General features: G+C 45.6%; 1 long non-coding RNA gene across 1 annotated transcript; it reads right to left on the bottom strand.

The window, feature by feature from the left end:
* Positions 1-451: 451 nt before the first annotated feature.
* On the bottom strand, positions 452-4406 carry LOC125522590. Its single transcript, XR_007289845.1, has 2 exons — positions 3919-4406; positions 452-3358 (listed from the first exon to the last, which is right to left on the bottom strand). It is a non-coding gene; the product is annotated as an uncharacterized LOC125522590 (long non-coding RNA).
* Positions 4407-12390: the final 7984 nt, after the last annotated feature.

The raw sequence follows: 12390 nt of genomic DNA, 5'->3' as shown, positions 1-12390 counted from the left end.
AGTGCAAGCAGTAGAGGAGGAATTCTCCATAATGGCAAACAAGATCTCACACACAAAAACAAATCCGGCAAGAAGACGACGAACAGAAAAGAGAGGCGAATAAAACAGCAATTTTTTGTGAAGTGGGGAAGAGGAAAACGAGAGGCAAATGGCGAATAATGTAAATTGCAAGAAGATGAGATTTGTGATTGGGAACCTGGTTATGTTGAAGATCCTCCCTGGCAACGGCGCCAGAAATCTATTACATAATTAAAACAGAAAACAAATAAGACATGACGTTAATCCACATAGACTAATATTATTACCACCGTTTGATCAGAATAACAATGACTCAGATTTAAAGATTTCACATAACACGTGAATATGTACATGTCAGGAAATTGAACTGTCACGTCTATATGCATAAGGTACATCAATGGAGTCATAGAAGGAAGCACTGGTTCAAAAAAAATTAAAGATTAAATTATCTCTACAACTAATATATTAGATATGGACAGTGGAGGTTACATACCCAACTATTGTCACGTACAAGTCCTAATCGGAACTTGGAAGGACACATTAGTAACTTGGTCAGCCAAAAGGAGTGCATACAGACACGCCCCCAAAAATACATGGCTGGCTGCATCCACCAGACTGACTATTCACACATAGCGTTTATGGAAATATAAACATACAAGGACTCCATAAGGACACAGCCAGAACTCATCCATAAAAATACACGGCCGACCACACCCAGCAGCCAAACACGCCCATCTTCAGTCTGGAAATCTAAGACGCCCAGCAACTCACGACTCAGCGACACGACCAGGAAAATTGAAGCCAACCAACTATAGGATGCCGTGACTCGACGATGCCACCACGAGGACAGTTGAAGCCAACAGACTCGGTGACGCGAGATGTTTGGACTTGGCGCTCCGCAAATATCTAAGGCAGCCCAAATTATGAAGTGGCATGCAACTCGATTTCTACGTGAGTCACACCCAACCGTCTGAGTTTCCTTCTCACCTGAATCAACATGGTTAGTAATTATTATTAATATGAACTCACTTTTGTCAGCTACAATCTTCATATGCACATTATCAATTGACAACTACTTTTTCAATCCTTTTGAAGCGGTGCGTTTTAATCCTTTGCAAGTGAAAACGCTTGGGAATACAAGAAGCTGAGAGACTTCAATAAGAGACCAAAACTGGGATTTTTAAGTGAAAGTAACAAGAACATGGGATATAATCAATCCTACAACCGATGAACTTATGAGCCTTGATGTGATCTTGATGGATGAACAGGTTTATGCTATACATATTTAATTGCAGACTGTTCTATTGTTCCAAAAACAATCAATAAGTGAAGCTTGATGTGATCTTCACAGATGAGCTGGTTTATTCTATACAATTTTAAATGCAGACTATTCTATGGTTCAAACAATAGACGATAAGTATATATTTTAGTTATTTTGATAGAGGACCAAACAACTCATGCTACCATAGGTAAAAATCGGATAGATACTTATAGATCAAAGGATAATTGAGAAATTTATTTATCCATTTAGCAATATTAAGGTTGTGGAAGGCACAAAATATGACCCATTGAACAATGGCATTAGATTAATTTTTGCTTACAATACTAAGAGAAAGGAGGTGAAAGGATCAAAAGTATCATCGGAAGATTTTCCTAATTACTAGAGTTTGCTACCAAGGACATACTACAATAACAAGCATAAAAAGATAGACAAGGCTCAGGTATGTCATAGTTGTAAATCAGATTTTTGGCTAATCCATCATTCTAACTATGTGGTAATTAATCAAAAAAATGACAAAAGTAGGATTATTGGAAGTTTTGCAAAATTACTACTTTGAGTCTCATACCAAGGACATACTACAACAAGAAGCATATAAAGGTAAGCAATGCTCAGGTATGTTACAGTTAAAAATCAGATTTCTGTTTAATCAATCATTCTAACTATGGGTTATTAATCACCAAAATGACAGATGTCATCGGACTACTTAACCAAATGAAGCATGTGGAACAATAAATAAATAAAAACGATACGTAACCGTGATATTGAATTTCTAATACCATAGTAAGTGCACGGAGTATACCAATGTCTTAAATTTTAATTATACTTCTTCCATTGTGGTCGGCATCGAATTTTTAGGCTTAACATTTTGGGCTGAAACCAAAGTTATGATATGGGAATTTTTACTTATTATTGAATGAATATGTAATCCAAAACCAGACCGTCTTACGGTGACCTAAACAATGGTGCAAACATTGAATGGTAAGTCCAATAATTTCAAAAACTAAAATATGTAATAGATTAATTGTTGATGGGTTTGTGCCTAAAGTCAAGAGGTAACACAAGAATATGTACGGATCTAGACATAACCAAAATTCAATAACTTCTTCACAAGTATGAAACACTATCTATTCTGATCTACTGATAACACATTGAAGTAAAAATCATACATACATTGCTTAACGATGAAGACTCAGATGCTAGATGTCTGTCATCTAACGAAACATTTATGCCTGGCTTGAGATGTTGTACTTGAACAATAAAGACAAGGAGGTAAAGGTGCATTTAATTCATTAAAATAAATAGCTATTATCTTTTCTGTTTTTCCTCGCTGATTATCTTGCAGTATGCCAAGCAGTTGATAGATGACAAAGTGGACACCATGTTGGAACAAGAAACGAAGAAGCAAGACATGCCAGCTAAAAGGGAGATTGATTTTTCCACCATACGCACTTTTAGATTTTTACGCATGTATTATTTTTAAATGCATTTCATTTTACAGTCACAGAATAATGATGGATAATTACAGCCTAGGAAAACAAAGAAACAATCCATAAATTAATGTATAAGTTTCTTATTAATTAAATAGTAAGGCAGACTAATGTACACACAAAGATTTAGGAAGAGTACTTGACATTGACCAGGATAAGAAGGATACTTATTAGGTAATAACAGTGCAAATGTTAACACTATCAAAAGCACTTCATATTGTAATTTTTGGAAGACATGCAATTTTGACAGCTATTGTCCTAGGTAATAAACACCTATACCTTATACAGCCTTTTCAGTTTAATAAAACCATTAATAGATCTTCAATATCATCTACACCACCAACACATATAAAAATCAAACCATTGCATGTCAATTAACAGATATGAACCAAATTAAGGCCTTCTTGCTAGGACATGGTAACAACAAATAAAAGAACATAACACTTTATAGTGGAGAGCCATGGATGAGCTGGAAGACATAATATACCATTATACAGCAATATTGGTTGGGCACAAAAGGTTGCCGAATCCAGAAAGAAAAAAGGTGTACAGAAACCATAAATGTACTGCCCTGCAACATTTATAAAAGTGGCAGGAACCTTAATTCAGGCCTCAAAACTCTACAATTAGACAACAAGATTTCAGAAGCAAGATTCAAGACAATGGATGTGGATACTTCAGATGCCTTGCATCCATGTGTTCACCATATACCATTGCCTCTGTGTGGTAATTAAGATGTAAGAATCCAGAAAGAACACTAGCCCCATGAAAATAACTGAAATTTAGAACTTAACCTGCAACTAGGCACATGCATGTCTCACATCAAGCTGATGCTTTTGCTATCTGGCTGAGTAAAAGTGCATGTAAACCTCCTTTTTTCCTATGCATCAGTAATTAGATGGAAGAATCGCTTGCTAGGTTCAGATCAACTTAATTCAGGCAGGTCCATATGTTTTCCTTACTCTGTTCTCTACTGCAAAATTTAGAGGACTAAGTCTAAGTGTCATTTTCCACAAGGAAAGTTGTGGTATGAGTATTGTTTACTAGCAATGTAATGATAAAAAAAAAACTTATTTTGATTTCTAGATCATTCCCCTTCACCAAAACTTATATGATTGCTGTAACACTTACATTTGATAGGACTCCAGACAACACCAACAATGAACAGGACAACAAAAGCCGCCCGCAGAAGCTGCCTCACATCCCTGCTCCGTGAGCTCCCTCGCTACCTCCGCACCACCAACATCCAAAGCACCCGGCGATGGCAAGTATGAGCAGCACAACCCAAATTCTCCTTGGCAATCTCCGTGGCCATGTCTCCAGACTCAACGAGGTTGCCGCGATCCGTGCACTCACCCAGCCACATGCGCCACCATCCCATGGAAGCAAAACTCAGAGAAAAGAAACGACATGTAGATCTGGGATAACCTAGGTATTAATTTCCTGATGGCCAACGGTGACATCTTCCTTCGCCGGCGGCAAATCGGAAGAAATGGCAAACGAGGATGAGGACTCAGGAGGCGGTGGGGATCGTACGAGAGCAGGGGATGGTTCTTTTTTTTTTAGAGAGAAAAGGGGATAGTTCTACTCTATGTAGATGACACGTACGGGACACAGGTTGTTTTTTACTTAGAAAACAAATTGTACAGAATGGTACATGTCGACTCTAATGGGCTTACATAAAAACGTTGGGCTTCATACATGGGTCATCTAAAATTAGATACTGCTAAAAAAATCTAAAATTAGATACCTTTTTTAGGGGCGGTATCCTTTTTTTTATTACTTCTCTGTATCAAATACACGGATCCACCGCTCAAATGAAAAAAAAAATCAAATACACATGTCCTAGGAAACGTAAGAACCCATAGAAATATGCTCTTAAATAGCTGTAACATACACAACGTTGACCAAACACCCAACGACTAGGGATCAAACCTCAGGTACAACTAAAAAAACATGTATACATTCGTAAGGGTGTGTATGTACATATTTATGAGTTTCTGCATCGGTACTGTCTAAAAAAAGTCTTTAGATTTTTTTTCAATCATAGATAATCAAGAAACATTTTACATTGCATGAAAATATACAAAATTAAACATACTTGCCGGAGTTCAGATTAGAAGATAAATACATTTAGTATTTTGAAACCATTACTCAACGATTCAAAAGAAATGATATTTAGTGAGAACAGTAAAAAAAATGGCACAACAAAATAAAGATACTAAAAAACATACAAAGATGAATAAACAATAATATAAACTTTCATCCCATCGGGGATCAAACCCACGCTTTGGTCTCATAAAAGCTGAAATATTTGTTTAGTCGGAGGGGACGAATAAAGAATAATATAAACCTCCACCTACTAGGGATCGGATCTAACCCCAGCTTTGACGGTTTGGTGTCTCATAAAAGATGGAATGTTTAGTGAGAGGGGACGTTCCCGTCAAATGCGAGGCGTCTGGGTGACTTCTTCAATCTCAAGATATAATTCGATGGCTCAGTCTTTGGAAGGTGCTTATAGGGATAGGGTGTGCATGTGCGCATTCATAGGGATGACTATATATATGTGTGTGTTTATGAGTGTCTGCGACTATATTTTGTATGTGTCTAAAAAAGAAAGACCTTTAATTCTTTTTAACCGTACGTAATCAACAAAGATTTTCCATCGCTTAAAATCTGTAGCATTAAACATACTTGCCGCCCTTTTCCATTCGCAAACACACACACACACACACACTTGCCGGGGTTCAGATTAGAAGGTAAATACTTTTAGTATTTTTAGACCATTACATTGAAAAGCAATCATATTTAGTGAGAAAATAAAGTGCATAAAATGGCACGGCAAAATAAAATAAGAGGAAACTAAAAAAAACATATCAAGGTGAATAAACAATAATATAAACTTCCCTAAAATGTCTGTTCAATTCTCTAAATTTAAATAGCAAAAAGCAGACCAACTACTCTGAATTGAATATTAGAGAATACACTAAAAATATTCTAGCCACCCAATTGCGCGGGTGCACATGCTAGTTCTCCTTGATGGTAGCTAGAACTACGTCGTTATTTCCCCGGAGAGGGAGGGATGATGCAGCACAGCGGTGTTAGGTATTTCCCTCAGTTGTGAAACCAAGGTTATCGAATCAGTAGGAGAACCAAGCAACACAACGTAAACAGCCCCTGCACACAAATAACAACACCTCACAACCCGACGTGTTAAAGGGGTTGTCAATCCCTTTCGGGTAACAGCGCCAGAAATTGGTGCGTGATGGTAAAAAGGTTGTAATAGATGTGATAAATAGATCGCAAATAAAATAAAGTGCACCAAAGTACTTTTGTATTTTTGGTTTAATAGATCTGAAAAATAAAAGCAAGGAAAAAGTAGATCGCAAAGGTAAATATATGAGAAATAAGACCCGTGGGCCGTAGGTTTCACTAGTGGCTTCTCTCAAGAAAAATAGCAAACGGTGGGTAAAAAAATTACTGTTGGGCAATTGATAGAACTTCGAATAATTATGATGATATCCAGGCAATGATCGTTACATAGGCATCACGTCCAAGATTAGTAGACTGACTCCTGCCTGCATCTACAACTATTACTCCACACATCGACCGCTATCCAGCATGCATCTAGTGTATTAATTTCATGGAAAACGGAGTAATGCAATAAGAACAATGACATGATGTAGACAAGATCCCTTTATTTATATGGCGGTAGATATAGATCTCGTCTTTTTATCCTTAGTAGCAATGATACATACATGTCGGTTCCCTTTCTTTCACTGGGATCAAGCACCGTAAGATCGAACCCAGTACCGGGCACCTCTTCCCATTGCAAAATAAATAGATCGAGTTGGCCAGACAAAACCCAAATATCGGAGAAGAAATACGAGGCTATAAGAGATCATGCATAAAAGAGATCAAGAAACTCAAATACTTTCATGGATATAAAAACATAGATCTGATCATAAACTCGAAGTCTATCAATCCTAACAAACACACCGCAAAAGAGTTACATCATATGGATCTCCAAGAGACCATTGTATTGAGGATCAAGAGAGAGAGAGAGATGAAGCCATATAGCTACTAACTACGGACCCAAAGGTCTACAAAGAACTACTCACGCATCATCGGAGATGCACCAATGCAAGTGATGAACCCCTTCGTGATGGTGTCTAGATTGGATCTGGTGATTCTGGACTCTGCGGCGGCTGGATGAATATTTCGTCGACTCCCCTAGGATTCTGTTATTTTTTGGGTATTTATAGAGCAAAGAGGCGGTCCGGGGGTACCCGAGGTGGGCACAACCCACCAGGGCGCGCCAGGAGGCCCTGGCGCGCCCTGGTAGGTTGTCCCCTCCTCAGGACTCCCCCAGGTGCAACCAGGGCCCATATGCTTCCTTTTGGCCTAGAAAAAATCATTGTAAAGTTTCGTGCCATTTGGACTCCGTTTGATATTGATATCCTGCGATGTAAAAAACATGGAAAAAACAGGAACTGGCACTGGGCACTATGTCAATAGGTTAGTACCAAATAATGATATAAAATGACTATAAAATGATTATAAAACATCCCAGATTGATAATAAAACAACATGGAACAATCAAAAATTATAGATACGTTGAAGAAGTATCAGCGTCCACCGCCGTGTTTCGCACGTCGAAGCCACAACCGCGCTCGCACTTCTGTCACTGCCGCTGGTTCCCGGGGTGCTCGACGCGGCAGCTCACGCAGGCCAGGTGCCCTCCCTTGCACTGCACAAATCAATTGAACAGGACATCAATCAAGAAACCCGCACCTTGCTCGATCAGCCGAACGGACGAGGTGTATTCAAACCTAATACACTGGAGGCTTCAAGGGGCAGAGGCACAAGGGGCAATGGAGTAAGGTGAGGTCCATCGAGACCATAGAGAGCTCCATCATCGGGTCCTGTTCCGTGTGCATGATCTCGCCCTCCTCGTGGACAACCATCTCTCGCTTTAGGGCCGGGGCATTACAAAGCTTTACCATCACATATTCATACTACTTTAAGGTGCATTAAATCAACACATGCAAGTATCAAAAGGAGTGTCACGGCATGCATGCATGCGTTGTAATTAATGCATCGGTAAACACAAATTATTGAAATATATCAAGTGAAGTGCTTTGAGGTGTCGTGTCAACTCGTAAAACAATGAGAAGTTTTGTTACTACAATGCCCTCTCCCTCGCGGACTGAGCTCCGGTGCCTTAACTGCACCTGCCTTTGGCTGTATGATAGGTGGGCCAGCCACCTGTTGGGCCCACCTATCATACACGCAAAGGCAGGAGCAGTAAGTCAATGAAGCTGCGTCCCTCCCTCGCCCATGAGCGTGGTGGCTGGTAGGACTAGGAGAAGCTTTCGCTACACGCCGTCCCTCCCACACGCAGTGGACATGTAGTAGTTCATTCGGTTTTAGATGCCCAGAAGCATACTGTAGTACTCCTCCACTGCAGTAGTACTCCATGATTGTTCGACTTCCCGAAGAGGCGAAGAGCCAAGCGCAGCCCGGACGCTCGTGTGGCAGCTTCATGTGTAGAGTAGTCTAGGATAGCATGTACTGTGCTTCTAAGCTTAAACCATTTTATAGACCTTCCTACTTCCTTTATTTTTCGTTTTCATTAATCATATATCTGAATTTTCTCCCACTTTCTTTTTTGATGTAAATTGAGTTTTCTCCAGTACTTTTCCCTAGAACCAACTCAACTGTCCCACGTCTAGCCTATAATAATAATAATACCCCACGTCCTATTAACTCATCAAATTAAAATGATATTTTATTTCGTTAATTGAAAGTTCTTACAAAATAATAATAATAATTGTTTATATATAACTTGGCAAGTTAACTCCTAGTGATTGCGTACATAAGCTTGCAAAGATTTTACTGACCAATGCAGTAATAGACGTGCAATAATGTCTTTATGTTTTTGTCGGCGTCCTGAGAACGGGGGTCCCTAGACTTGCCTGCCTGCGGCCCACGGTGTGGCTGGGCTGGCAGGTCTGTACGGCCCATCTTCATCGACAAGGCATTAGAGACCCTCGCAAGGGGCCAAGCCTCGCGAGGCGGATGACGCAAGACCTCCTCAGGAGCGGCCTCGCGAGGCAGGCTCACGAGGGGCGGAGAGATCAAGGCAAGGCAAACCGCGCGAGGTCCGCGTGATGTGAGCCATGACGATCGAGACCAGGCAGGCGCCAGCGCACGCACTGTCCTTGTTTCCTCTTTGGTGCCAAGGGGGCAAGCGCAAGCGCGCAGTACCGAGGCATCAAGCAAAGGTTTCCATATTGGTGCAACGAGACAAAGACCAGAAGGACGGCAGGACAGAGGTCACCATGGAACCCAAGACGGCGTCATCGCCAGAGCCTTTCGCAGGCGAAGACCACCTTTTGTCAGGATAACTTGTACTAGTTGTCCCCTTTCGAATTGGCTGTTGTTGGCTCCCTTCCCGCTCAATATTTAGGGAGAGGACCAGGGCCTATATATGTAGAACTAGCCACCATAGTGCGAAGGACGAGAGAAGAGGGACCTGAGCAGATCCAAGATCATCTCACCCGCACTAGTTCACCGAGCACAAGAACACCTCAACCTCAGGAGGTTGTTCTTCCCCTTGTAACTGTTCTTCATCAGCCCAAGAGTTAATCCACCACCACACTAGAGTAGGGTATTACAGCACAACGGTGGCCCGAACCAGTATAAATTTTGTGTCTTTCTGTGTTGTGAGTTCGTTGAGTTCATCTGTGAGATCTTAGAGAGCTAGGGCGTGGATCGATAGGGAGAAAACCTTTGCACGCACCCCAGTGTTCGAACCTCAAGGGTTTGCCGGAACCCGTGATCCGACATTTGGCGCGCCATGTAGGGGTGCATCGAAGCTTCCTTCCGTCGCTCCGCGCTCCGTTGCTTCGCCGTCTCCATGGCAGACGCGTGCCGCACTCGTGCTGAGCGTCGGGCTGCCCTCGCCGCCCACGCTGCTCAAACGGCTCCCGTCGGCGGGCCACCTCATCGTTCCCCGTCGCTTGCCGCCAGCGCCGCCATAGGCCCAGCGTGGAACGAGCAATAAGCATCCTCGCTGCACCCCTCGGTGCGGCGGGACGGCCGCACTGCCACTCCATCACTGACCCTGGCCGGTTCTTCTCCCACGCACGTCGCCCTCCCATGGATGCGCGGGCTGTGCTCCTCACAGTGCATGAGCTCCTGCGCTACCGTCCGGTAGACGACCTCTACGAGGACTGGCTCGACCGCATCGCCGAGCTTGTCCGCGCCATAGGGGGATCCCCTGCGCCGTCCCTCTCTCCGCCTCGCCCTCCGCCAGCTACGGGCGACGTAGCTCACGGAGCGCCTCCACCACCTCAGCCCCAAGACGGCGCCCTGGCGCCAAGACGCGCGGCTCCGTGACGCGACCCGCCGCGTCCCGCGCCCGCGCATCAAGAGAGAAGCTGTCAAGAAGTCCCTCGGCCGCAAAAAAACACTCCGCCGCTCCTCGCACCACCGCGCCAAGACCGGCTGCTACGGCAAGTCCGCGCGCCACCTGTAGCGGCAAGGCGTGGACCCCATCAAGACCAAGCTCCACCCCCAAGGCGGGTCCCGGTGACCATAGCTGGCTGCCGCGCTTTAACCCTCGAGCAGTGCAGCGTCGCCTGGCCGGGCAATTTCAAGCCAGATCTGCCTCCTCGCTACGACGGCACCCCCGACCCCGAAGAGTTCTTGCAGCTCTATGAGCTAAGCATCGAAGCGGCTAACGGCGACGAGAAGGTCATGGAGAACTAGTTTCCCATGGCTCTCAAGGAAGGCGCCCGCTCCTGGCTCCTGAACCCGCCTCCGGGCTCAATCTCCTCCTGGGAAGAAATGCGCACCCACTTCATCGCCAACTTCCAGGGCACTCGCGACCGCCCCCCGATCGCGGGCGACCTGCGCCGCATCAAGCAACAACCAGGAGAGACCCTGCAGAAGTACATTTAACGCTTCAACAACGCACGGATCAAGATCCCCAAGGTGACCGACGAGGCCATCATCTTTGCGTTCTCTGATGGCGTCCGCGACGTCAAGATGAAGGAGGAGCTCGCCATCCATGAAGAGCTGTGCACGACCCTGGAGCTGTTCAACATCGCAGCCGTTCGTTCTGCGCCTTCCACACCCTGAACACCCACAACACCAGCGACTATCAAGAGCTCAGGGCCATTCACGAAGGGCACTTCGGTCGACGCCCCGAGCGCGGCGACCGGGGCTACGGCCGAGGAGGAGGACGTGGTGGCGGACGCTAGGATGACCGTGGCCCGCGCCAAGAGTGGCGCGATTGGCCTCGTGAGGACCGCTGGCAGGATCAGTCTCGCGAGGGCGCTTGGAGGGATCAGCCTCGTGAGGATCGTCCTCAAGGAAACGTCGGGCTCCCTCCGCTGCCACCACCGCCAAGAAGGAATGACGAACACCATCAAGACGAGGGGGCTAGGGGCTTCTAGGAACCACGCGCTATTGTCTGCATCTTGGGTGGAGCCTAGGCCCCAGCCTCGCAGCGTATCTTCAAGCAGTTTGCTCGTGAAGTGAATGCAGTCCTCCCCAAGCTCGAAGCCACGCGCCCACTCAGATGGTCCCAGTGCCCCATTATGTTCAACTCGGCAGACCAGCTCAAGTGCGCAGCTACCGCTGGCACCCTCCCGATACTTTGTTCCCCAGTCATCAGCAACGTGCAAGTTACCAAGACCCTTATCGACGGCGGCATAGGGCTCAACGTCCTATCCGTCGACACGTTCGACAGCCTCCAAGTGCCGTATGACCAGCTTCAGCCCACCAAGCCTTTCTTAGGAGTAACCGACGGTTCTACCACACCGATAGGGCAGGTCCGCCTCCCTGTCACCTTCAGGGAACACAAGAACTGCCGCACCGAGCTCATCGACTTCGACGTCGCGCATATCCGTCTGTCGTACAACGCCATCCTAGGGTATCCAGCCCTGGCCAAGTTCAAGGTAGTGACCCATCACGGCTACAATGTCCTCAAGATGCCGGGAAGCAGCGGGATCATCACGGTCCCATGTGAAGAAAGAGATGCGGTGTGCTCCCTTGAGCGTGCTTTCCAAGCTGCAGCAATCGACGACCCCGACAGCAAGGGCGAGGGCCCTCCTGAGGCCATCCCCAAGAAGAAAAAGTAGCTGCGACGCGCAGGACCTCAGGAGGGTGACGCCACGGCCAGAGTCTCGTCAGGATCAGCGCCCGCTCCATGGGCGTCTCCCTCCATCACATAGGAAGGCGCGCCTGGCGCTCTTCTCGGGCAGGGCTCGGGGGCTTTCTTCTAGAAGGCCTCAGACTTTGCCCACATTACGAGGGAGGCGCTTGGGCACACTTGGAGGCGTGCTTCGCGGCATGTCTCCCTCAGGAGGGCACATGGCAAGGATTGCCCACCGTTCAGGAGTTCATCACCAAGACCACCCAGGAGTTGCAAGACGCAAGGGCCATGCGTGGCGACCGCCGCTCGCGAGGCACAGCTTCCCATCCAGGCGAGGATGCCGAGCTACGTGTTTGCATCGGCGTTCCAGGGCTCAACAGGGCCGCTTCTCAGGAGCTTTTTTGGCCTTCGCGTGTGGGACACTGCAAGGGCCCACC

The sequence above is a fragment of the Triticum urartu genome, chromosome 7 (assembly GCF_003073215.2).
Source record: "Triticum urartu cultivar G1812 chromosome 7, Tu2.1, whole genome shotgun sequence".
In the NCBI taxonomy this organism is placed as follows: Eukaryota; Viridiplantae; Streptophyta; class Magnoliopsida; order Poales; family Poaceae; genus Triticum; species Triticum urartu.
Note: the sequence above shows the minus strand (reverse complement) of the source record. Positions and strands in the feature narration are given on the sequence as shown.